The sequence below is a fragment of the Octopus sinensis genome, linkage group LG5, assembly GCF_006345805.1.
Source record: "Octopus sinensis linkage group LG5, ASM634580v1, whole genome shotgun sequence".
Classification (NCBI taxonomy): domain Eukaryota; kingdom Metazoa; phylum Mollusca; class Cephalopoda; order Octopoda; family Octopodidae; genus Octopus; species Octopus sinensis.
This window is the reverse complement of record NC_043001.1, coordinates 107,967,951-107,995,358: the sequence shown is the minus strand read 5'-3', so window position 1 is coordinate 107,995,358 and position 27,408 is coordinate 107,967,951. Positions and strand designations below refer to the sequence as shown.

The 27,408-nt window shown below is 35.2% G+C and overlaps 1 long non-coding RNA gene across 1 annotated transcript; it reads right to left on the bottom strand.

Moving 5' to 3' along the window:
- Positions 1 to 14,622: 14,622 nt before the first annotated feature.
- LOC118763534 lies at positions 14,623 to 23,283 on the bottom strand. The gene is made up of 3 exons (XR_004999292.1): positions 23,270 to 23,283; positions 19,884 to 19,891; positions 14,623 to 14,767 (listed from the first exon to the last, which is right to left on the bottom strand). It is a non-coding gene; the product is annotated as an uncharacterized LOC118763534 (long non-coding RNA).
- Between the last annotated feature and the right edge of the window lie 4,125 nt (positions 23,284 to 27,408).

Sequence of the window (27,408 nt, the reverse complement as noted above, 5' to 3'; positions counted from 1 at the left end):
ATATGTATATATCTTTATATATATAATATATATATATATATATATATATATATAGATGTAAATTTGGGTTCGGTTATGAATATGAATATGAATATGGATATGGATATATATTTGTATGTGCTTACGTGCGTGGATCTATGTGTTTGTATGTATGTATAGGTGTATAGGTATATATATGTACGCCTGTGTGTTTTATGTATATGTATATATATATATATCTATATATGTATATATATATATGTATATATGTGTATATATATATATGTGTATATTTATGTGCATGTATCTGTATGTATATGTACATGTACGCATATATGTATGTGTAAGTATGGGTATTTGCATGTATATATGCTTCTTATTTGTGTATGCATGTATGTATATGTGTATATGTATATGTATGCTTGTATGTATTTATGTATATACAGATGCGCATGTGTGTGTGTGTGTGTATGCATGTGTATATACATATGTATATATTTATGTATGTGTATGTGTATTGGTGTATATATGTATATATATATGTATATGTGTGTGTGTCCGTGCATATATATATATATATATATGTGTGTGTATATGCTTGTATACCTGTGTGTGGGTGTATGTATGGATATATGTGTGTGTGTATGTATGTATATATTATATATATATAATATATATATATATGTATATATGTATATATATATGGTTATATGTGTGTATATGTATGTGTATGTATGTATGTGTATATGTATATGTATGCGTGTATATGTATGGACTTGTAGGTTTTTTAATATATGTAGATATATATGTGTGCGTGTATGTGCGTAGATATGCGTATGTGTATTAGGATGTGCATGTGTTGACATATGTGTATGTATATATATAGATATATATTGATGGATGTGTATGTAGGTATGTATATGATGGGTGTAAGTATATATATGTGTATGTATATGTAGGTATATACGTAAGTGTGTATGTGTGTGTATATATATATATATATATATATATATATATGTGTGTGTGTGTGTATATGTGTATATATATGGACTTGTAGACTTCTGTATGTGTATATATGTATATAGGTGTAGTTGTAAATTTGGGTTTGGATATGAATATGAATATGGATATATATTTGTATGTGCTTATGCGCGTGGATCTATGTGCTTGTATGTATGCATGGGTGTATATGTATATATATGTACGCTTGTGTGTTTTATGCATATGTATATATATATATATATATATGTATATATATGTATATATATGTATATATATGTATGTGTATATGTGTATATTTGTATGTACGTATCTGTATGTATGTGTACATGTACGCGTATATGTATGTGTAGGTATGGGTATTTGCATGTATATATATTTATTTGTGTATGCATGTATGTATATATGTATATGTATATGTATGTATGCTTGTATGTATTTATGTATATATAGATGCGCGTGTGTGTGTGTGTATGTGTATGCATATGTATATACATCTGTATATGTTTATGTATGCGTAGGTGTATTGGTGTATATATGTATATATATATATGTATATGTGTATATGTGTGTGCTTGTGTATATATATGTATGTATGTGTGTGTATATGCTTGTATACCAGTGTGTGGGTGTATGTATGTATATGTGTGTGTGTATGTATGTATATATATATATAGATATATGTATATATATATAATATGGGTATAAATATGTATATGTATGTGTATGTATGCATGTGTATATGTATATGTATGTGTGTATATGTATGGACTTGTGGGTTTTTTATATATGTAGATATATATGTGTGCGTGCATGTGCGTTGATATGCGTATGTGTATTAGTATGTGCATGTGTTTATATATGTGTATGTATATATATATATGTGTGTATATATATGGACTTGGAGATTTCTGTATGTGTATATGTATGTATGTGTATGTGTGTAGATATGTACCTGTATGTACGTGTACGTATGTGTATGTACGTGCATGTATGTATATATATGTGTGTAGGTATGTATATGTAGGTATGCTTTTATGTACACGTGTATTAGGCATATGCGTTTATATATGCGGGCAGATGCTCATGTGTGTTTATGTGTACTGAAGTACAGTTATATATGTGGTTTTGTGTGTACATTGTTATGTATATGTTTATGTGATAGGGGGTACATTTATGTATGCATGAATATGTGTACTTGTGTGTGTATATGTATGTGTATACATATATACATATATATGTATATATGTATATATGTGCTTGTAGAGAGAGATACATGCATAAGTATGAGTGGATGAGTAGGAAATGAGCGAGAGACATGTGTGTTTGTGTATGTGTACGAGTGTGCGTGAGAGTGTGTGTGTGTGTGTGAGTGTTTGCGTTCGTGTCCGTAGGATAAGAGATAGTAAGGAAGGGTGAGGGGCGAGCACCCTGGGGACGGTCTACTCCAGCGCCACTAAATGTGTGTCGGCGGGTAGGTAGGTCATATATTACACCCTTTATGACTTTGAAGAGGTCAAAATAAAAATAAAAATAAAATAAGGGAGGAAATGTGTGTATATATGTGCATGTATACATATATATATATATATATATAGTATATATATATATATATATATATATATATATATATATATATATTATGTGTGTGGTGTGTGTGTGTTATGGGTGTGTATATTCTCTTTTATATATATATATATATGGTGTGTGTGTGTGGTGTGTGTGTGTGTGTAGATATATGTGTGCGTGTGCTTGCATGTTGGTATGTAGGTGTATGTGAATTGGTGGTATACATATGTATATATATATATATATATATATATTATATAATATATAATATTATTAGAGACAAAACCACTATTTTGCAAAACAACAAGGAAAGACTTAATCAATACATAAAATTTTAATAAAAATTCAAAAAAACCGCCACTACAATTTCTTGTTTGTTTTGCAAATAGTGGTTTTGTCTCTAATAATATTATATAATATTTTACTATAAAATTGGATTTAATCCTAAATCTGATTTTTCCCTGTAAATTTGGATTTATTCCCTAATATTTATTATTATATATATATATACATGTGTGGGTGTATGTATATATGTGTGTGTGTATGTATGAGTATGTGTATGTATATATATGTATGTGTGTGTGTTTTTATATGTATATATGTGTATATATATATATATATATATATATATATATATATATATAATATATATATATATATATATATATATATATATATATATAAGCGATAGTCTTCTTATTTACCTAAAACTCTATTCTATTATTCTATTTATTCATTTATCTACTTTATCACTGATTCTTTTGACCACTCCCCTAGGAAGACAGTTTGTGCCCTGCATACCCCAAAAAAGTCCCTCACCACCACCATTAAATCTGCCTAAATGTATAAATGCCAAAACTATTCTTGACACCAAGCTTCCTGATGATTTCATTTGAATGAAACAGTTCTAGTCCTGTAGAAGCTCCTTCTATAAAATAAATATATATATTATATATATCAAAACAATCAGGAACGGCCACAATAGGCCATTCACCCACTAGAAATAACAGCCAAGCTTCAACCGCAAATAAAGATTAATTCCGTAAACAGGAGAAAATTTACAAAAAATTACCCTGTAATTTCTTGTACGATGCACCGTTTCATCTGCGTGTTAATGGTAAACTAACCTGATTAAATTAAATCAAGCCAATCTTCCATAGGCCCTCAGATTCTTCAGCAAGAAATAGCCAAGTCGGAACAGATATTTTCACGAGGCATTTCCGACCCTGCCAAGGTAATATCTGACCTAAAATTTTCAAATCGTCGCACTCGCGCCAAATTTATCGGCAGCAAATAAATATAAGCCGTCGATTCCATTACGGAATTAACCAGAAAATTCATAATTAATCAATATAGGGTGGCAAAAAAAATTTTGTAGAATTCTTTTTGCCACCAGCGGCCTAGTGGGAAAAAAAATTAAATAGTCATAGACCATTTTTAGTTCAACATCACAATCAAGGAACGGCCATAATAGGCCATTCACCCACTAGAAATAACAGCCAAAGCTTCAACCGCAAATAAAGATTAATTCCGTAAACAGGAGAAAATTTAAAAACATTTACCCTGTAATTTCTTGTACGATGCACCGTTTCATCTGCTGTTAATGGTAAACTAACCTGATTAAATTAAATCAAGCCAATCTTCCATAGGCCCTCAGATTCTTCAGCAAGAAATAGCCAAGTCGGAACAGATATTTTCACGAGGCATTTCCGACCCTGCCAAGGTAATATCTGACCTAAAATTTTCAAATCGTCGCACTCGCGCCAAATTTATCGGCAGCAAATAAATAAGCCGTCGATTCCATTACGGAATTAACCAGAAAATTCATAATAATCAAATAGGGTGGCAAAAAAAAAATTGTTAGAATTCTTTTTGCCACCAGCGGCCTAGTGGGAAAAAAAATTAATAGTCATAGACCATTTTAAGTTCAACATCAACAATCAAGGAACGGCCATAATAGGCCATTCACCCACTAGAAATAACAGCCAAAGCTTCAACCGCAAATAAAGATTAATTCCGTAAACAGGAGAAAATTTAAAAACATTTACCTGAAATTTCTTGTACGATGCACCGTTTCATCTGCTGTTTAATGGTAAACTAACCTGATTAAATTAAATCAAGCCAATCTTCATAGGCCTTCAGATTCTTCAGCAAGAAATAGCCAAGTCGGAACAGAGTTTACCATTAAACAGCAGATGAAACGGTGCATCGTACAAGAAATTACAGGGTAAATGTTTTTTAAATTTTCTCCTGTTTACGGAATTAATCTTTATTGCGGTTGAAGCTTTGGCTGTTATTTTAGTGGATGAATGGCCTATTATGGCCGTTCCTTGATTGTTGATGTTGAACTTAAAATGGTCTATGACTATTTAATTTTTTCCCACTAGGCCGCTGGTGGCAAAAAGAATTCTACAAAATTTTTTTTGCCACCCTATATTGATTAATTATATATATATATATATATATATATATATATAATATATATATATATATATATATATATTCGACTGATTGCGTATATATGTGGATGTCCGCTTGCATTGGATGGTACAGTCGTGGTGCTATTAATATTAATATTAATTTTATTAATTTTGTGTAATGACACAATTTAATATATTGGACTGTTCAATATATATGCCTGCTTTGAATGTGAGTGTACATGTTGTGTTTCTTGATGTTGGTTATGAAACTGTGGAGTTCAATATGGAACATTATTGTGTTTGTTGATATATTGATCTATATTGTTTATATTGTATTATTGTGTGTATATATATATATGTAAGAATATGAGTATGTATGCACACATATTTATATTTATATGTAAATTTTTTTCATACTTGCATTAAATTCTCTGAAGAGGCCGTGAGATATTCTTGTTAATGTCTCATTTATACCTGCTTTATATGGCTAATAGGTTAAATGGGACATACCTGTCTTCACGGCTGAAACAGCTGTCAGCTACAATGTAAATGTTTTCTATTTCTATTTCTATGTCTTGTTATATTTGTACTATATTATGTATAATATCATTGCTATTGTGTAATGGTTTAATAAAGTATTGATTGGGTATTATCTGATGGTTGATGATTGATTTAGATATATTTCTCCATTTTCTCATTTTGTAAATATATATATATATATATATATATATATATATATATATATATATATGCATACACGTGAGAGAATGGACAAACTGCTAAAGGGACCGATAGAGTAAGTACCAGACGTTTGAAAAAGATAAGCAAAGCATCGATTCATTTGAATAAAAAATTCTTCAACTTGGGAACGTAAGCACACCAACACCGACTGTCAAGCGTTAGTGGAGAAGAAGGATAGACACACACACACACAAACATATATGTATATAATGTACTGATCCATGATAGAAAATTCAAGAAAAAAAGGAAGGAAGGAAGAAAGAAAGAAAGAAAGAAAGGAACGAACGAACAAACAAACGAACGAACGAAGACATTATCAGAAAAATAAGATGAGAAAGAATTCAAAGATTGATCTTTACCCGTTTTTTTTTCTCTTTTATTTCATTTCACTCTCAATAAATACGAGATCCTGTCACATTTTTCAGAGATTGTTTTATGTTTTCTTTCTTTTACTACAGACATGCCACTTCACTTCTTCCAGTCTGAACTACTTTCACTCGACTGGAATTCTTTCGCTATCTCTTTCCAAACAGAATATAAATAAAATGCTAAACAAGGACAGCTTTATTTATCAACCACCCTATAAATCAATAATATTAAGTTGTGAAACAAGTGTTGTTGAAAAACACAGGGCGTTGTTTATACATATATATTTGTCAGTATTAGCAATTAAATGAACTATGATATATTGAAAGCGATATGATAAAGCATTCAACTACACAATATGCGTTATGTTTCTTCAATGCTTCTTAGCAATGAGATTTATGCGTTACGGGTGTTATACAAGTGACAGCTACTCTTTTCTATTCAATCTGTAATCAGTAATAACTCTAACTAAATATTAACCATAACTATAACACAGAAATCTTTGTTGCCTCGTCTAACATATTATTTGTTTACCTTTCGGTAAATGCTAATTTCTTACGAGTTAAGTTAGTGGCTTCAAAGTCGTCTCTCGATCTGCTAAGTATATCAACCAAATCTCCCTCGCACCACATGTTATCGTCTTACAACGGTGAACATAAAACGTGGTTTTAGATGGAGAAAATGAGATGATGGCGCTGACTGGAACACATTCGCCCCACGACTCTGCCAGCTCGCCGCCTTTACAATAATAATAATAATAATAATAATAATAATAATCTTTTCTACTCTAGGCTCAAGGCCCGTAATTTTGCGGGAGTGGCGCCAGTCGTTTAGATCGACCTCAGTACGCAACTGGTTCTTAATTTATCGACCCCGAAAGGATAAAAAGCAAAGTCAACCTCGGCAAAATTTGAACTCAGAACGTGGCGACGGACGAAATAGGTTGCTCGGCGTGCTAACGACTCTACCAGCAGTGAGAATGAACCCGGAACCATGTGGCTGGTAAACAGGCTACTTAACCACTCCTGCACCTAAATAATATTAATAATAATAATAATAATAATAATAATAATAATAATAATAATAATAATAATAATAATAATAATAATAATAATAATAATAATAATAATAATAACGGTTTCAAATTTAGGCACAAGGCCAGCAATTGTGGGAGAGGGGTAATTCGATTATATCGATCTCATAATACTTTTTATTATTGACACGAGGCCTGAAATTTGGGGGGAGTGGGCTAATCGATTGTATCGACCTCAGGATTACGAATTCTGAATTATACGCGAGCACATGCACTCATATACATGCAAACATGTGCATCTGTAAACATACATACATATTACACATGCATATACATGCATATCGCATACACACATCCACGTACATATACACATATATAAATACATGTACATGCACATACACATATCTTTGCAAGGAAATAGTTATGAAAACAAGATATAATTTAAATGAATAAAACATGAAAGATTACTTGCATTACGCGACATTGTTAACAATTCTTAAATTGGGTTTGAGTGCATCCAAATGTACCAGTCAGCATTTTGGGGCATTTAATGTTAAAAACACCAGCATGCTGAAAGTATTTTCTTCAATGGGATGTGTTAATTTAAATTTTACTAGCAATCTGTCATTTCCATGTTGTTTATTTTCTGAACTTAATAGTTTTTGCGTCATTACAACATCTGTAGAAAATCAGTGGCATAAGAAATTTGTGAATTTATCTGTTAATTGTTTGTCTGAGATTTTAAAATGGGTAAAACTTGATTTATCATAGTTCTTTTCATTTTCTTCATTATTTTCATTAGAGACGGTTTCGTTGTCGTTTGGAAGAAATCGATCCTTCACACATTTTTTTCTACTTGGGTCTTCCTGTTCTACAAAAGCATTTGTATTTTAAAAAATTACATTTGTATTTTATCACTTCTCCATTGCACGATGAAGGTTGTTTATTCCTTCTCGAGCCACGCCTGGTTCATTAGGGCCGGTTTTCCGGTTTCTTGGTGTATAGGTTCCCCACCTGGACCGGACGCCAGTCCGTCGCAGGTGAGCTGCAAGATGCAGGAGGAAAGAGTGAGAGAAAGTTGTGGCGAAAGAGTCAGCAGAAGTTCGCCAATACCTTCTGCCGGAGCTGCGTGGAGCTTAGGTGTTTCGCTCATAAACACACAAATCGCCCGGCCTGAGATTCCAACCCGCAATCCCTCGACCGCGAGTCCGCTGCTCTAACCACTAGGCCATGTGCCACCACACCCACGATGAAGGTGTTGTGTTACGGGTCGGTACTGTTAGGGAACGAGGCCTTTACTTAACCATCTCTGACACAGTAATATTGTATACGCTGCCCATTTACTGGTGCACATACAGAAATCTCCGCCTAGCGCCACTTCCCAACACCGTAAGCATTATTCCTCTTTAAGCACAAGTTTCTGATACAGCCCCTCGATGGCACAGAGAAAGCCGCTTCCCTTTTTGTGAAGCTAAGTTACGTTACTCTTCTACACGATCCCTTCTGAATAAATTTTGCAGGACAAGAGATGTAATTATTGTTAATGAAATCTTATCACCGATCCATTTAGGTAGGACTGGGCATTTTCTTTCTTTCTTTAATCTAAATTTCAATGCCGGGTGTAATTTTAGTAAAAATGTCCTCATACGTGCATAATAAAAGTAGTGCGTCTAGAAATGAGCGCCAGTGTTGGATTCGCGGTCGAGTTTCTAAAAATACTAAAAAATAACTTAATTTTTCAAAATCATGAGTGACCAGCTGCAAGAAAAACCTGTCTATGCATTCACGACCACAAGGATGATCTCATTCATTTTTGTAGGCATTTAACCGTTGAATAGCTATAATATCGAATCAAATGCTACCAAAAGGCTAGTTCAATATGTGCAATAAAATGTGACAAAGATGAATAAAATATGGCTTGCTTCGTAAAACAAGGTTACGCAACACTGTATCTTAAAAACTTTTATATAGTTTTTGAAAGAAGTAATATGAATTAATATCAAATTAACATTAAATTAAACAAACAAGAGCTGTCCAAAATATTTATTAAAACTTATCTGTTTGTTTCTTCTAAATGGAGATGAGAATTAATTAAGTACACCTCACTTTGTCAACAAGATTACCGGTCAGGACAGGTGCAAAAAACAAAAAAAGAGGCTAAGAATTTTATGGGAAGGGAACATTTGTACTATTTTGGTATTTTATCAATTTCGGTGGATTCTGAAATTCAAAACATAAATGCTTTTCCCATTCTCAAAAGATTCAAATATCTATCGATGCCATCCTCCTGCTAAAGAATGTGAGAAGTCATCGCTTTAGTGAACTGCAGTATATTACACGTATACGCAGTTTGGAATGTGAGCTTGGAATATAGAAAAACGTAACAATATATGATTCCCATTTCCTAAAACAGGAGGGTTAAGCATGCAGCCCGCAGTCGTTTGAATCTGGCCCGCAGGTTAATTATATTTTGAAAATACTAACTTTCGACTTTAAAATACATACCGTTAGGAGGAGTTCAGAGTCAGACCCCGACTAGACAAGCAATTAATTCTGGTTCTGATTAATCAAATCCCCGTGTACTTCTGAAAATTTATCTCAACTTATGAGAAAAGGAGACCATGGGTCTATTGAATCAAATATATGATTTCCTCTTCACTTTCTCAATAAACACTGCGCAAAATGTTAGGGGCGAAGGAGGGCAGTATTTATTCTTTTACTTGTTTCAGTCATTTGACTGCGGTCATGCTGGAGCACCGCCTTTAGTCGAGCAAATCGACCCCAAGACATATTCTTTGTAAGCCTAGTACTTATTCTATCGGTCTATTATGCCAAACAGCTAAGTTACGGGAACGTAAACACGCCAGCATCGGTTGTCAAGCGATGTTGGGATAACAAACACAGACACACAAACATATACACACACACATATATATATATACATATTCATATATACGACGGGCTTCTTTCAGCTTCCGTCTACCAAATCCACTCACAAGGCTTTGGTCGGCCCGAGGCTATAGTAGAATACACTTGCCCAAGGTGTCACGCAGTGGGAATGAACCCAGAACCATGTGGTTGGTAAGCAAGCTACTTACCAAACAGCCACTTCAAATGGTTTCTCTAGTAAATTCTAATGTTACGAATAAGGTTGAAATGTCTTGCGGCTGATTCAATGCAAGCAGCTGAAAGGAGATTTTATTTTATCCAGTAAAATCGACCAAATTTCATTACTATATTGGATGTAGATATTAAGAAATTAGCGATTTTTAAGAGAACTCTAGTGAATGAAGAAGTAGACGAGACGTTTCTATCGTGACTCACGATCGGTGGAGTGAAATGTACTTCTAAAAATTGCTTTCAATAAATGTTATTATTGTTCTGTAGATTATTTTACCTAACCTGATTATGTCAAAGTAAAGTAAAGTGGAAGCTGAATGCAGAATAGTGCCAAAATAATAATAATAAATAGACATATGTACTGAATTGGCATGTAAAATAAACTGCCTGGTTTGCAGTAAAATAATATTTGTTATAAGTAAGACTTCGGTGTGTAACAGTATAACACATTGCATGAAAATTTGAAAACTTGAAAGTTAGAAGCGGTTGGGGGCATTGAAAACTCGCCCAATCCTAACATATGTGAGAACTGAGGCGTTTGTAGATTAACTGGAATAACCTGATGAGAGACTGGGTGATGCCAATAAAAGTATATTTACGTTTAATATATTTATATGCTTCATGTTGTTCTACTGTTGTCTCCTACAATTTACGAATCGTATGTAAATTTTTTTTCATGGTGTGAGACATTCTTCGTTACAAAAAAATATCTGTTCTGTATTTAAAAGACGAGGAATTATGTACATTATTTACGTTATTTACATTATTTATATTTGACGGATATTTGTCCTCAACTTGTTTGTTGTCAACACAGCGTTTCATCAGGTGTCTTGGAGAAATTTCGAACCTGGGTTCTCATTCCTAAGGTATTTTGCGATGTTGTTATTATTACTATTATTTAGGTCACTGTCTGGAATCGAACTCGGAATCTTGGGGTTAGTAGCCCGCGCCCTTAACCACTACTCTTTTACTCTTTTACTTGTTTCAGTCATTTGACTGTGGCCATGCTGGAGCACCTTTAGTCGACCAAATCGACCCCAGGACTTATTCTTTGTAAGCTTAGTACTTATTCTATCGGTCTCTTTTGCCGAACCGCTAGGTTAGGGGGACATAAACACACCAGCATCGGTTGTCAAGCGATGCTGGGGAACAAACACAGACACACAAACATACACACACACACACACGCACGCACGCACGCACACACATACACGCACACACACACACACACACACACACACACACACATATATATATATATGCATATATACGACGTCTACCAAATCCACTGACAAGGCTTTGGTCGGGCCGAGGCTATTGTAGAAGACACTTTCCCAAGGTTCCACGCAGTGGGACTGAACCCGGAACCATGTGGTTCGTAAGCAAGCTACTTTCCACACAGCCACTCCTACGCCTACGACAAATATCCGTCAAATATAAATAATGTAAATAATTCAATAAAACTATCTGTTCTGAATTGAGTACAATTTGGGTGTTCTCTGTCTAGAAAGCAAGCATGTTGCCTCCATCGCAGTTACGTAAATGCCATATGGAATACAAAAATGTTTTAGTTCAACAAAGGTGTTTCTGATGCTGCTAAATTTGTGCACCATCATTTATTTATTTTTTATTTATTTTTCTTATTTACTTTTTGAACGCGCGCGCGTATGTGTCTTGTTTACAAAGTTTAATGAAGTATGTGAAATATTTATCGTGAAATGTGTTTTATTCAGACTAGTGACGTAGCAATGAAAAATAGCAAAGGTCTTTCTCGTTTTTATCATTGTTATTTTATTTTTTTTGTTGACATTGTTATATTTCCTTTGAATTGATACAATAATATAATTTTTGTCTTGAATATTTCTAAATATCTGTTTGTTTGTGTTGTAAACTTTGTGTAGCTTTATATGTATTTTAGAGACTGTTCTCTCCAAATTCGTCGCTTTTGTCGTTCTCTTGTGGCGTCTATGCTTCAGTAAGAGAAATTTTTCGACACCATTCAATCCTGACAATTTTGGTATTCCTTTCTTTTGAGCATATTGGTTTCAAGGCCAGAAATTTTGGGGAAGGGGTTAAGTCGCTTACATCAATATCTGTATTCAACGACCCCGAAAGAATGGAAACCAGAGTCCATCCCAACAGCATTTGAACTCAGAACGTAATGTTGGAAGAAATCTCGCTAAGTATTCTCGGTTCTATTTTACCAGCTCGCCACCATTTTTAGCATGTTTTACATGTTTCAAATTTTGGTACAGACCAGCAGTATTGGTTACATCAACCTCAGTGTATAACTGGTACTTATTTTATCGACTTCGAAAAGATGAAAAGCAAAGTCGACCCAACGGCATTTGAACTCAGGACGGTAAGTCCGAAGTAATGACGAACCATTTTTGTCCGCCGCGGTAAGGATTCTACTACCACGCCGCATCTTTTAGCGTATCATATTAATTACTAGATTATATTTAACCATGTTTTATATTCTGAGGACGATTCCTTAAAAACCGAGCGATTGACATAAAAATCTCCTCATTCGGTTTTAGCTAAAATATTAACATGAATGGATTGTAGTTAAGTAGTGAAATGGGATACACTAAAATATCAAATCTAACCTTCGAGGTATAAAATTCATTCAATAACTTAGATTGCTAAGGAACTAGAGGATCAACAAATTTAAAAATTCTAGTAATAACATAAGAAATAAACATTGCATCCCACTCATCTCATTCGAATACGAAATTTTGATTTAAATCTTATAACTCTTGAACTATATATATGACATGATAAATAGGATAGACGAATGAGTGGTGAGGAAGCGGGAGAGATTTCGTGTTCGAGGAACCTATTGACCAGAAACAGTTCAAACTACTTTAGTACTAAAATAAACTTGAAAACATGGCTGTTACCTCTCGTTTCGAAAAGTCAGATGTAGGTTAATACGAATGCAAATGTAGAAATAATCTCTAAAATTTGTATTAACAAAGCCAGATGTTACACCAAGAAGCCAAAATGTCGCAGATGGCACCACATCGATTTAAGTTTGTGGTAAGATTTTTTTTCCTTCACAATCTCAATGTTAAAATGAATAAGTGTGGCTATTAAAGTCACGTGATAATCCGTTTTGACGATTGTTTTTATTTCTTTAAATTTAATTTATATTTCATGGTTATTTTGTCTTTTATGCATTCGGTTAAAGGCATTGGTTCTACTTTTTACAAGGAGTAAAGGCAATGAATAAGAGCAATTACAAATGCCTGTACAAGTTATCTGTGCAAATGAGAAGTCGAAATCTGTAAGAACAAAAATCCTATTTGCTATACAAACATGCACGTAATCTTGCATGTATAACTATGATATAGCTCTCATATTACCATGTATAACCACCTTCTGCGCATTTTTTGACTCCTTTAACATATAGTCGCCATTTTGCAATGGCTTCACGTTGAGGAAGTTATTCACTATGGTAATAAAATCAGTCTTCGGAGAACCTGATATATGTATTAATCTGCTCTGGGTGCCGAGAGCAATAGATAGGCCAAACAAAAAACAGTCTAAGTCAAAGGATGACTCTGCACAGATCCCAGATCAAAATTCCGAAAAAAACAAGAAAATAGCATTCAGCGAACACTTCGACATTTGCGCCAATAACAAACAACACAGCTTCAGAAATTTTCCGTCTATCAATTCAGGGACGATACAACCTGTAGTCAGCGCATATGTAGCGTCATTCTCTATTACAAAATATAAACCCCTTTTGAATGCATCCACCACAAATGACACTATCACCAGGGCCTTAGAATAACACCCACGCAAATATTGAAAACGATATATTGAAAACAGTCACTTCACATGAATTTATTCAGAACAATTCCAATCAGAACTATTACAACCACAACATCCTATTTCTTTACTACCCACAAGGGGCTAAACACAGAGACGACAAACAAGGACAGACAAACGGATTAAGTCGATTACATCGACCTCAGTGCGTAACTGGTACTTATTTAATCGACCCCGAAAGGATGAAAGGCAAAGTTGACCTCGGCGGAATTTGAACTCCGAACGTAGCGGCAGACGAAATACCGCTAGGCATTTCGCCCAGTGTGCTAACGTTTCTTATTTCTTTATTACCCACAAGGGGCTAAGCATAGAGGGGACAAAAAAAGGACAGACAAAGGGACTAAGTTGATTACATCGACCCCAGTGCGTAACTGGTACTTAATTTATCGACCCCGAAAGGATGATAGGCAAAGTCGACATCGGAGGAATTTGAACTCAGAACGTAACGGCAGACGAAATACCTATTTCTTTATTACCCACAAGGGGCTAAACACAGAGCGGACAAACAAGGACAGACATAGGTATTAAGTCGATTACGTCGACCCCAGTGCGTAACTGGTACTTAATTTATCGACCCCGAAAGGATGAAAGGCAAAGTCGACCTCGGCGAAATTTGAACTCAGAACGTAACGGCAGACGAAATACTGTTAGGCATTTCGCCCGGCGTGCTAACGCTTCTGCCCACTCGCCACCTTAAACATAACTAATAATAGAACTGGAAGTCGTTTGAAGTGCGTTCTTAGCTAGATCTGCAATAGTGTACTTGGTTAGCATAAGACTTAAGAATGACGGTAGAACAGTGACTAATGAATACAATATATAAGCAGAATGTTTTTTTTGTCCATCCTCGATCTAAGACAGTTGTGTGAAAGGAAGTTAGAAACAAAGTGCAAAATAAATTATTCTGAGATATAAATAAGATAGAATAGACTTTATATTGCAGGGTGAGAGTTACAGCTGTTTATGGTTTGGTGAAGTGAATCCATGAATGATAAAGCGATGTAAAAGCGGAGTACGACGTCACTTTTTGTTGTGCAAATTATAGCTTACCTTGGAATATCCGCTTCTCAGGGGATAAATGTATGACATAACATTCTTTTAACTTGACTTCCAGGTCATGCCCTTCCCACGTTTACTTTCACTGTCTCCCTGCCAATTGTTTTGTCTCTCCCCCGCCCCGACTCTTGCCCAAATCTATTTTTGTAAATATCAAAGGTGTGTAAATAAGTACACAGTCATAAGTACATATATTCACGTGTACAGATATGAGGGCCCGTACAAGTTATATCGTCATGGGTTTGCCAACCGCCTCTCAAATACTTACACTTCCGTGTCTGTAGAAGTGTGGGGTGGGGTTCTGTGTGCGTGTGCAATGAAGGGTATGCCTATCTGCAGAGTGCTCAGTCCCTTGCACGTTAATTTCACGAGCTGGCTGTTCCGTAGATCGGATCAACTGGAAGCCTCGTCGTCGTAACCGACGGAGTACCAGTAGTGTGTGTGTGTGTGTGTATGTGTGTGTATGTATGTGTGTGTGTGTGTGTGTGTGTGTGTGTGGTGTGTGTGTGTAAATATACGAAAATACGTTTTCACGTAAATATTTCCAAGCAATAGCTATATATACATATATATTACACACACACATCTACATACACATACACACATACTACTACTATTACTACTTCCATTCGATACCGGATTTTACCACACCCTACTAGCTTTACAGGTGCGTCATTGTAGACATACATGCATATATGTATGTGTAAGTATGCATGCGTGTACATAAGCATGGATCTACATACGTATGTACATATGTATATATACATGTATGTAGGCACGTATGTATGTAGATAGGTAGGTAGGTAGGTAGGTAGGTACGTACGTACGTACGTACGTACGTATGTATGTACGAGGGAGAGTCAAAAGTTATACACGCTGTTGTTTTTTCAATGAATTTACACAAACGCAGGGTATAAACAAGTACACATCTTTCTATATAGTCTCTTTCCTTTTCGATGCCCTTGGTACAGCGGTCCACAAACCTGCATGTTCCCTCCAAGAAGAAGGTTTTCGGTTGGTCGTGCAACCATTTATGTACCACTTCCTTCACATTTTCAGCCGTAGAAAATCGATGACCTCGTAAACCATCTTTGAGCAGTTCAAAGATATGATAGTCGGAAGTGTCATAAGTCCAAAACGTTGCTTTTCCAGCAAACGAAACAATAGTTTCACCATTCCATAGCAAAACCGTTGTACTAGACTTTGACAATTTTTGATATCTTGACATTTGAAGCAGCTGGAGATACGATAGTTTGACCAAAAGAACCGGCTGTTGCAAACAAAAATAAATCTCTCTATATATAAAGCTGAAGTTGTCTGTGTATGGCAGGTTTGGTAGCCTTCAACACTATCTCCTCCGAGACCCTGCGGCGCAAGTTGACCAAAATTGAGAGTATAATAGAAGAAGGCTTGCTCTTCCTTCCGTAGAAGAAAAAATTCAAATCGGACCATGTTGATGTGCCCCTTCCCCACAAAATTTCTAACCGTGTTCCTATTCTAGAGAGAATCTTAGTAGTAATGACCGTTAGAAAATGGTAATTACTAAAAGAAGATCCTAAGTTATCTGATGCTATGGGTTCTGCAATTTAAACAAAGTTCTTACTATAATGATATCTTTTTTATATACATTTTATATACATTTGCAATCTTGAATTATTCGACCAGAAAATTTGCATGAAAGGAATTTATTAAATCTCGTTAAAACTATAAAATTAAAATATGTTAAACAAATCTAAAAATAAAGTTAGCTGGTGTTTTTCAACAGTTGGTCTGTTGTAGTAATTTGCCAAGCTTTTGGAAAAACCATATGCACGATTCTATTATGTTTGGCAGTAGATCACTTTCATTTAGTTCCTTGGCAGCACCATTCTTTCTCACTGCAAATGAGCGTAAAATCTTCACGTAGGCAATATCTTCACTTTTTTGTGGTTTATAATTTGGGATAGATAGATAGATAGATAGATAGATAGATAGATAGATAGATAGATAGATAGATAGATAGATGGATGGATGGATGGATGGATGGATGGATGGATGATGGATGGATGGATGGATGGATAGATAGATAGATAGATAGATAGATAGATAGATAGATAGATAGATCGATCGATAGATAGATAGATAGATAGATAGATAGATAGATAGATAGATAGATAGATGGATGGATGGATGGATGGATGGATGGATGGATGGATGGATGGATAGATAGATAGATAGATAGATAGATAGATAGATAGATAGATAGATAGATAGATAGATAGATAGATAGATAGATATAGACCTGGTCTCCCTGGTCGATAACCATCCTAAAGAATGAAATCACCGTTTTGGATCTTTTAGACCATCTTTAGCATTTCCGAACACTCACACTATCACAGTATATAGTACATAGGTTTTCTTGTTGCGTGTGGCATTGATGCCCTTAAGAAATTCGTAAAGCACATCACCATACTGAATATGCAGCTCATTAACGTCTTTGTTTTCCATGGACGATCAGACAGAACATACACATACAAAGTTCGTGTCCACTTTAACGTTTGATTATCAAATCTACGTTCATTGGTTGATTGTAAAGACACATTTTATTGTCTTGGAAACTATATTTGTGGTTTGACGTCAGACTATTTGTTTGAAAACAGATTACTTTTCAGTACCCTTAATTTATAGGTGTATGTTTGTGTGCATGTGTGTGGGTATGTGCGTGTGCGTATGTGCATGTGTCTGCGTCTGTATATCTGTGTGTGTGTGTGTTTATATGCGTTTGTGTGTTTGTGAGTGTGTGTGTGTGCGTGTGTGCCTGTGTCTGCGTGTGTATATCTGTGTGTGTGCGCGTGTTTTTGTATTTGGGTTTGTCGCACCAGAACGTGACAACAGGTGTTGGCCTGCTTCGTCCCCGTGATGTAGCAGCTCGCCAAAAGAAACCGATAGAATAAGTACCAGACTCTAAAATAAATAATGCGATCGATTTGGTCGACTAAAACCGTTCAATATGGCTACAGCTTAATGACTTAAACATGTAAATAATAAAAGATTAAAGATATATACACACCCTCACATATCTATTTACAATTTTCTTTTTCTCCATTTTAATACAGAATGCTGACGAGGGAAGCCTCTAATTGGTAGTACCATCTGCTAGAAGCAGCAGCCAAAACACCATCAAATTACACCTTACCTTCTGAAAAAAGGTATGAGTTATTAGACAATACGAGCCCATAAAAAGTCAAACAAATCATGCCTGGAATAAAGTTGATGGGTCTTCTTAATCAGGACTTACAAGGGGGCTGAACAAGATCATCTTCGTCAACAACTGCAACAGCAACAACACCTACTACTACTACTACTACTACTACTACTACTACTACTACTACTACTACTATTACAGCTCTTCAATTGTGGGGCTTGGCTCTCCATGAAATTGATATGCAGATATAGTTGCTCTCTCCTAATGGAAGTAAGCCGGACTTGAAATTTATATTGACATTATTGGAAGCTCCAATTGCGATAGCAAGGCAACATCTGCAGCAAAGAGAGGGAGAGAGAGAGAGAGAGAGAGAGAGAGGAGAGAGAGAGAGAGAGAGAGAGAGAGAGAGAGAGAGAGGAGAGAGAGAGAGAGAGAGAGAAGCTCGTACACTATCTTGTTGAACTTTTCTGAAATGAAATTAATAGCATTCTTAAAATAACTGATTTACTTGCGACGTGACAGGAAATAAACACTGGCACAGACGCTGCTTCAAGGAACGCAAGCAAATCCTATCTAACAGATGAAAGAAAAACCCAAAGCAAAAGAATAATAATAATGATAATAATAATAATAATAATAATAATAATAATAATAATAATAATAATAATAATAATAATAATAATAATAAATGCCCTGATGCAGTACCAGGCTGTGGCTCTCATGGCTTCTGATCTTAACTGATTGGAAGTGTTATCATGTACATTGTTTTGTCTTGGTATAAAAGATGGGCTACAGCAAATATTCTGCTCAATACCACAGATTTGCTCGTCAGTTGTTTGACCTTAACCAGTTGAGCATGTCCCTTAGTGGCTGACGATATGTGCATCTCTGATCACGAGCAGAAGTAGTGGGGGAGCATCATAGCCATGTGTTGAGAGGGATTCTTTGGGGTTTGAATAGTTCACCTCTGGAAACATGGGTGGTTCTTTCAACATCCTTAAACAACCCTTATTCAGGGACCGTTTGAGCGGGATGGGCTACTCAACCTGAAGAAAATTCTAACTGGGCCCCACCTGCAAGGTCATGTGCTGTTTATCTTGATATGAGATCACCATGTCGCGCACATATGGTTGTGATGCATGTGCCTGGTGTACCTTTATCAGACGGGTAGTCATGATGGGTATATTGGGCTTCGTATATTTTACCCCAGTGTCACTTTGATGGCATGAACTGCTCTCTCACTCAATAATAATAATAATAATAATAATAATCACTGGCTGGGCCCGTGAAAAGTTCACGTAAAACATAAAAAGATGTAAGCATCTGTAAACAGGGTACTGGTGCCATGAGAAATGTTTGCGTATTATGACCGTCTGTCTTTACGTTCTGAGTTCAAATTCTGCTGAGGTCGACTTTGTCTTTCGTCCTTTCGGAGTCGATAAATTAAGTATCAGTTGTGTGCTGGGATCGATCTAATCAACTGCCCCACTCCCCCAAAACAATTCAGGCCTAGAAAAGTACATTGTAACAGTTACAGAATATAGAAAGTAATGTAACCCCAATGATTATATAATCCAACCAAAATATCTCAGTTTGACAAACGTAAACGGAATTACTATTTAACCTTAAAATACATCGTACATATTCAAAGAACCTTCTTGGTTTAGTGGAACGGAACATTTTCCTGGTATTCTTTTATTTATTTCAGTCATTTGACGGTGGCCATTCTGGAGCACCACCCTTTAGTCGAAGAAATTTACCCCTGGAGTTATTCCCTATAAGCCTGGTGCTTATTCTATCAGTCTCTTCCGCTGAACACCTTGTTTCGCATTTATGTGCTTATTCTGGTATATATATATATATATATATATATATATATTATATATATATATATATATATAATATATATATATTATATATATATATATATATATATATAATATATATATATATATATATATATATATATTTCGGAATGGTCATTTTGCCAGTTTAGCCAATAAAAACGCACGCACTATATATTTGGTGTTATTTTGCTTCAGTGTTATTTATTTTTTACATTAATCTTAATCTTATTTTGGTCAGAGTTCTTTCGTCACACTCCTGTGACCGCATCAGTGGTCCTTTGTTTTCCTCTTTCTTATTTGTGTCTCTCTTTACTAACCGTCTAAAAAAATCTTGCACAACAAATATATATATATGTGTGTGTGTGTGTGTGTGTGTGTGTGTGTAGTGATCCCTCGACTCTCGCGGGTGTTAAGTTTCAAAACACCCTGCGATAGGAGAAAATCCGCGAAGGAGAAACAGTAGTGTGCTGTATACTTTTATTATTATTATTTTTATAATTTGTATATATTTATTCTATTATAAATGCAAAACAACACCACGGAGGTATCGACATATACTTAGTTTCAAGCGGCTCCATTTAATTGAACCATGCAATCATTACATCAATTTCAAGGCAGTATCGACTATCGCGGGTGTTACCTTCCAAAACCCCCACGATGTGTAGAAAAACAGTAGTGTACTGAATACATATTTTCTATTATTTTCATAAATTGTATATATTTACGAAGTTTGATCAAAGAGTATCGGAATCGTTGCTATGGTAACGAAGCTATAGTATGGAAAGTGAAGCCGATTGGCACAGATTGACCTTGGACTCTGTTGCGCGTGCACACTAGGTTATAATGAACTCGCTCGCTTTAATTATTTTGCAACGGCCTTGGAAGTCGAGTGTATATAGCGTCTAGCTTGCATGTGCATTGTTGCAATGTTTCGATACATAAAGTAATTTCTACCGGGAGACTTCTCTATATTTCAACAAATGTATGTGTATATACCAAGCGTATATGAGTATGTGTGTTTGTGTGTAGATATAAAATTATATACATAATGTATATATCTGTGTAAGTATAAATATATGTATATGTGTGGGTATATTTCTGCGTATGTGTATGTGTGTGTATATATAAAATTATATAATGTCTATATCTGTGTAAGTATAAATATATGTATATGTACGTGTTTGTTACTCTGTGCGTGTGTGTATATGTGTGTGTGTGCGTACATATAAAATTATATATATATAATGTCTATATCTGTGTAACTATAAATATATGTATATGTGTGGGTATGTTGCTGTGTGTGTGCGTGCGTGTGTGTGTGTACATATAAAACTATATATATAATGTCTATATCTGTGTAAGTACAAATATATATATATGTATGCGTATGTTTCTGTGTGTGTGTGTGTGTGTGTGTGTGTGTGCGTGCGTGTGTGTGTGTGTGTGTGTGTGTGTGTGTGTGTGTGTGTGTGTGCGTGTGTGTGTACGGAGCTGAAATTTTGAATTAACTGTGCAGAGGTTGAATATTGATTGTGAGTGACTTTAGGCAGATGAACAGTTTCTGAAACAACATTAGAACATCTGCGTACACAGCAAAGGAATCGTTCCAGGAATGACAAAATTTTACAGCGTACCATCCCTCGAAATTTGTAATATAAATATAATTATTCAATAAATCAAACTTTGCCTTCTTAAGCAAAAATCAAGAAATGGTGCATACAAAGCTTATTTAACAATCCGTATGTAATAATTGATAAAAAAAAATTGTACATAGAAATTGAAGATTATTTAGATTGGAAAATACCATTACGTTTGTCATTGAACAATCTTAACTAATCGTAAAATATGAAATCCATTCGAATTACTCAAATTGTTTTGCCGCTCACTTCATCTTACGACTGCCGCAAAATATCGAATGGCCCTTGGCTATAATTTTGCCCTTTGTATAATCTTGACTAGTTTTTAGGGTTTTCTTGCAGCTACAAGAAACAGGTAGCAAATTTGTTCATTTGTACACTACGTGATCGTTAAAATGGCCACTGAGAGCGGGAGCACAACATTGATTAATCCGTCTGTCTAGATGCTTTGAGTTGTGTTTTTGAAATGAAACTTACGAAATGTTTCTTGTGTGTTTGTGCGTTTGGTTGTTTCTAAGCACAAATAATCTATACATGAACGTATGTATAAATGTGTGTTCAGGAACAGCTATGTAATTTCTGCGTGTGTATGTTTGCTTATGACGTTAGAACGTCGTTTTTATGTCTTCGTGCTCGCTTGTTCTTGAATGAATTATATATTATTCTCCTTTCAGATAATCAAGAATTTGCTCATAGAATAGTATATTTTGTGGGAGAAGAAATATTTTATTGTTTTAAGACAATTGAACGTCAGTGAGAAGACCAATGCACAGTACGGCCTTTTGTCTTTGTAACCACTGTCGGAGAAATAAGAATATTGGTAAAAGGTGAAACCGCTGATTCACTAGTTTGCCGAAATGCACAGTGTTGGTTGTTAACTGCCGTGTTTCTTAAAATGCTTGAATCGGTCTATGCTGATTGTCTCTCTGTTTCCATTCACATCAAGGATGAAATACTTGGCTCTTGTTCGTAACACTTTAAAACGACTAGAATAGAGTCGTGGAAAATGCATGTCACCCGGAACATGAGGTCGAGGAGCTGAAGACGATAAACTTTATAATTGGAGACTCACCTCATTGAAAAAAATATAAAGGCAAACCTAACCACTTGTAACATTCTATTCCTTCTCAGCTAAATCATATTTAATTAGTCATTCCCAACATTTCTGATTATCTCCCTTATACCGGAAAAAATCCCTGATTACCTTCCCCTGCCTGGAACTCCATATTTCACAACATAGCAAAGACATGACACGATATAGAAATTTGAGAAATTTGAAAAGAAAATACGAAACCGGTTATTTCTCCCAAAACTATGTTACTATACGCAAAATTTTATAACATTTTTCTAACATAACGACTTAAATATATTCTTTAACCTCATAAAACAAGCCTTCTGTAGTTTTTTCGCTCTTTTTGTTTTATATATATATATAGAGAGAGAGAGAGAGACGTATCTTTTATCAGTTAGTCACTTCAAACTGCGAGGTCATTCTGAGCCACAACCTTTAAGATTTTTTAGTCGAATGAATCAAACCCAGTACTTGAATTTTTAAAGTCTATGACTTATTCTATCGTTCTTATTCTATCGACTGCGCCTATATGTGTGTGTCACTCTATCCCTCTTTCTCTCTCTCTCTCTCTCTCTCTCTGTACACACACACACACACACACACACACACACACACACACATATATATATATATATATATATATGTGTGTGTGTGTGTGTGTGTGTGTGTGTATGCACACTCGCTCATATAGGCGCAGGCGTGGCTGTGGTAAGAATTTTGCTTCCTATCCCCGTGGATCCGGGTCCAATTCCCCTATAGCCGACCAAAGCCTTGAGATTGGCTTATGTATGTATGTATGTATGTATGTATGTATGTATGTATGTATACAGAACCATCTACCAATGAGAGAACGAAGCGGGCAGTAGTTTACATGCAGACATTTTGATAAAAGGAAGATGCAAGAAGCGGAAGTCAACGCTGATGTAAATAGCGTCTGGAAATGCAATTTATTTATAAATATTTATTCTATTGACACCTAAATATTTTAAAATGATAAAAACTGGTCAAAGTTTAAGCTGAAAAACATTTTGCACATTTAGAGTTGAGCACTTGTATGCACGTATTTCTGCATACAAGTGCATACATATCAATGTGTGTTAGCGTGTGAATCTGCCAAGTATTTGTGTGTTTGTAAGAATGCGCTTGTGTGTATATGTGCGTACGTATGAGTGTATGGGTAAGGACGTGCACCAATGTGTACGTGTATATGTATGTACTGTGTGTGTGTTGGCGCGTTTGTGCGTATGTTGCAGTACAATACGAACAGTGGGTCCCTGTATGAGTGACACCTAATGTCTAGAGAATTTACCGAATATGATCGAGCTAATTAGAGATTCTCATTGTGGTTATTTGTGATGCTAGAGATACAAGCCAAATCGAATAACACTTTGTGGGCTTTTTTTAAAAGAATAAACGACGCTAGGCAATTTGCACCCATTTCTGACGTGAACTGTGACTGGTTGTTTAAATTAAAACGATTGCAGCCTGAAGCACACATATTAGTCATTCGAAAACACACAAAGGCTGTTAACTTTATTTAAACATTTATTATTTTGACACCAAATAATAAATATTTAAATGAAGTTAATAGTTTTTGTGTGTTTTTGAATGACCGAAATGTGTCTTCCACAATGCACTCACTTTATATAACACAGATTTTTAAAATATAGTTGATAATAACGGCTGTAATTGCCTCGATGCTATGTTCGCTCTACTGGTGACTAAATCACGAATCAAGAAGTATAGCACAAATGGTAAAAATTGTAATGCTTGAAGGAGAATTTCGCCAAAACCAAAACAGAAATATAGACCATGGCAGTGGAACTATGTCAATGATCAGGGCACGGATAGTGAGACGAAACTTCGGAATCTGCTAATTAATGATTCTATGAAATTATCATATTTTGTGCATGTTTAAATAGCTGATATGTGCCTTGCACGATGAAATTGCTTTGATAGCAACACACAGCTTCAATCACATGCTAAATAATTGTAATTTCGACTTGATATTTATTGCTTTTCTAAAATAATTCTTTCTGCGATTAGTAGAAGGCCTGAAATTTTCGAAGATGAGAATAAATCGATTACATTGATCCCAAACACTCAGCTGTTACTTATTATCATCGACCCCGAAAGGAAGAAAAGTAAAGTCGACCTTGGAGAAATTTTAACTCAGAACGTAAAGACAGACGAAATATCGAAATGCCACTAAGCATTTTTTCCAACATGCTAACGATTCTGCCAGATCGCCGAATAATGCTTTCAGCTAAAGGCACCATGCCTGAAATTTTGGTGGGGGGAACTAGTCGATTACATTGAGCCCAGTGCTCAATTGGTATGTTTTGTCTTTGTATAAAAGATGAGCTACATCATATACTCTGCTCAATACTGCATATTTGCTTATCAATTGCTTGACCTTAAGGATTTGAGCCTTCTTATGATGACTGACGACATGTGCATCTCTGATCACGAGCAGAAGTAGTGGGGGAGTATCATAGCCACGTGTTGAGAGGAATTCTTTGGGGTTTGGATAATTCACTTCTGGAAACATGAATGTTTCGTTTAGCATCCTTAAACAACCCTTATTGAAGGACTTTTTCAGCGGGATGAGCTCCTCGACCTGAAGAAAACTCTAACTGGACCCCCACCTACAAGGGCGTGTGCTGTTTATCTTGATAAGAAATCACCATAACACGCACGTATGCTTGTGATGAATGTGCCTAATGTACCCTTATCAGACGGGAAGTCATGTTGGGTATACTGGGCTTCGTATAATTGTACCCCAATGTCACTTTGATGGCATGCGCTGCTCTCTCACTCAATAGTAATAATAATCCTTTCTGCTATAGGCACAGGACTGAAATTAAAGGGGGGGGGGCAGTCGATTACAACGACCCCAGTACAGAGATGGTACTTATTTCATCACCATCATTATCATCATCATCATCATCATCACCATCATCATCATCATCACCATCATCATCATCATCATCACACAATGTGTGGAAGATATTTTATGGCAACAATTGAGGGGGTAGTCGTAAAGAGAAACAGACCGCAAATTATTTGTAATAAAGACAATTTAGACGTTTGGATGTTTATTTGTTCATCTGAAAACGTGTCACACTCAAGTAATTTCGTGTAATTATGAAGCTATGAGATAATAAGGACTACTTCAGTTTCCCCGTCAATTTTACGTCTTTGGCTTAATTCATTTTGTTTTCCATTAACTGTTGCGATAATTTTAAGGCGTTGCCTTGCAGAAATAGTAACTGTTGGATGTACGACCTTTTATTTCAGTTTGAGAGTCCGTGAGTGTATGTGTGTGTGTGTGTGTGTATGTATCATAGCTTCAACCTCTTACTAGGCGTAACACCATAGACTGGATATCGGTTGACTTTAAGGAATTTGTTGTTTTAAAAAGGGGGGAAAAAGAGAGAAGAAAGAGTATAATAGATCATATAATTTAAAAGAAAGTCTGTTGCAAGCATTTGGAATACGCGTGTCTGTAAGCTAGAGTTTAGAGGTGCTTGCATGTGACTTTGTAACTCTCAGTCGAATAACCTTTCTTTGGATGTCTATAGGATGTCCATACAAAGAGAACTTTTCATGAACATCATAAAACCCATTTCGCCATGAACTGTGAAATGAGTCACAACACTCATATGTTCAGTTTAAAAGAAGCACGTTATAAATCCGAAGGTAATTAAACAGATTATGCTGTAAGAGTGGACAAAAAAATTAAGACATCCGTTTTAATTTTAATACTATGGTGCTCAGATTGAGGAGACTACAGGCTAATGAGTATCAAAGAACCTAACCTGACAGACGAAACCCAATTCTGATAGAGCTTTCGTTCTGATATGACTCTCATTTCTATCAGAGTTTATTTAAATCATACTAAGACAATTACACCGACAAATTAAATTTCGCTATCTTCAGATTAATATTTAATAAATACCATATTTATTCCAAACGCATGAATTAATTTTTTTGTAACTGTTAGATTATTAAATTTAGCAGAGTAATTTGTGAAAATAATTATGGATTGTCTACAACAACTGTCAATAAAAGGAACTACAACAAAAAAACTACGCAGATGGTGAACTTTGGAAAGTGAAACAATTGTTCGGACATTCCCTTGCACATTTTACGCTTTTAGAAAGCCATCACTGTTTCGTTTTTCTGTTTGTTTTTATTCTTGTTTTTCATCTTTTCCCTTCTACAAATCTGATCGTTCAATTCTGGTTACAAAACACATTAATACGTTTATTTATTTTCATATGTATTTATTCGTTTGTTTGTTTGTTTGTTCTTTTCTGTATATTCGTTACTCTATGGAAACATTAAGCAATTAACATGTTTTAAAGATTGATATAATTATTCTTTCTTATTCTATGGCAAGCTGTTAGGTTCATACCCACTTCTCTCCCGAAACTTATACGTCGGACCGCAATTTGCGTTTGGTTCTTTTTCATGATTCGCTCAACGTTGTAAAACACAAGAAAATTAAATCATAATGAATGCTATTATGTTCTCGTTACTATG